We start from the raw sequence: 1,903 nt of genomic DNA, 5'->3' as shown, positions 1-1,903 counted from the left end.
CTGTAACTTCCCCCCCCTCCCCTCCCCCCTGGTCTTCTGTTAAGTTTCTCAGGATCCACATATGAGTGAAAACATATGGTATCTGTCTTTCTCTGCCTCACTGATTTCGCTTAGCATAACGCCCTCCAGTTCCATCCACATTGCTACAAATGGCAGGATTTCATTGTTTCTCATTGCCAAGTAGTATTCCATTGTATATGTAAACCACATCTTTATCTATTCGTCAGTTAATGGACATTTAGGCTCTTTCCATAATTTGGCTATTGTTGAGAGTGCTGCTATAAACATTGGGGTACAAGTGGCCCTGTGCATCAGCACTCCTGTATCCCTTGAGTAAATTCTTAGAAGTGCTATTGCTCGGTCATAGGGTAGGTCTATTTTTAATTTTTTGAGGAACCTCCACACTGTTTTCCAGAGCGGCTGCACCAGTTTGCATTCCCCACCAAGAGTGCAAGAGGGTTCCCGTTTCTCCACATCCTCGCCAGCATCTCTAGTCTCCCGATTTGTTCATTTCAGCCACTCTTACCGGCGTGAGGTGGTATCTCAGTGTGGTTTTGATTTGTATTTCCCTGATGAGGAGCGATGTTGAGCATCTTTTCATGTGTCTGTTGGCCATTTGGATGTCTTCTTTGGAAAAGTGTCTATTTGTTCTTCTGCCCATTTCTTCACTGGATTATTTGTTTCTCGGGTGTGGAGTTTGGTGAGTTCTATACAGATTTTGGATACTAGCCCTTTGTCCGATATGTCATTTGCAAATATCTTTTCCCATTCCATCAGTTGCCTTTTAGTTTTGTTGATTGTTTCCTTTGCAATGCAGAAGCTTTTTATCTTGATGAGGTCCCAGTTGTACATTTTTGCTTTTAATTCCCTTGCCTTTGGAGACATGTCAAGTAAGAAATTGCTGTGGCTGAGGTCAGAGAAGTTTCTTTTTTTTTTTTTCCTGCTTTCTCCTCTAGGATTTTGATGGTTTCATGTTTCACATTCAGGTCCTTCATCCATTTTGAGTTTATCTTTGTGAACGGTGTGAGAAAGTGGTTTAGTTTCATTCTTGTGCATGTTGCCGTCCAGTTCTCCCAGCACCATTTGTTAAAGAGATTGTCTTTTTTCCATCGGATAGTCTTTCCTGCTTTGTCAAAGATTAGTTGGCCATACATTTGTGGATCCAATTCTGGAATCTCTATTCCATTGGTCTGTCTGTTTTTGTGCCAAAACCATGTTGTGTTAATGATGACAGCTTTGTAGTAGAGGCTAAAGTCTGGGATTGTGATGCCTCCTGCCTTGGTCTTTTTCTTCAATATTAGTTTGGCTATTCAGGGTCTTTTGTGGTTCCATACAAACTTTAGGATTGCTTGTTCTACCTTCGAGAAGAATGCTGGTGCAATTTTGATTGGGATTGCATTGAATGTGTAGATAGCTTTGAGTAGTACTGACATTTTAACAATATTTATTCTTCCAACCCATGAGCACGGAATGTTTTCCCGTTTCATTATATCTTCTTCAATTTCCTTCATAAGCTTTCTATAGTTTTCAGCATACAGATCTTTTACATCTTTGGTTAGGTTTATTCCTAGGTATTTTATGCTTCTTGGTGCAATTGTGAATGGGATCAGTTTCTTTATTGGTCTTTCTGTTGCTTCATTATTAGTGTATGAGAATGCAACTGATTTCTGTACGTTGATTTTGTATCCTGCGACTTTGCTGAATTCATGTATCAGTTCTAGCAGACTTTTGGTGGAGTCTATCGGGTTTTCCATGTATAATATCATGTCATCTGCAAAATGTGAAAGCTTGACTTCCTCTTTGCCAATTTTGATGCCTTTGATTTCCTTTTGTTGTCTGATTACTGATGCTAGCACTTCCAACAGTATGTTAAATGACAGTGGTGAGAGTGGATATCCTGTTG

This window comes from Herpailurus yagouaroundi, unplaced genomic scaffold (assembly GCF_014898765.1).
Source record: "Herpailurus yagouaroundi ecotype Mexico unplaced genomic scaffold, PumYag 203, whole genome shotgun sequence".
NCBI classification, from domain to species: Eukaryota; Metazoa; Chordata; class Mammalia; order Carnivora; family Felidae; genus Herpailurus; species Herpailurus yagouaroundi.
This window is presented reverse-complemented; position numbering follows the sequence as displayed.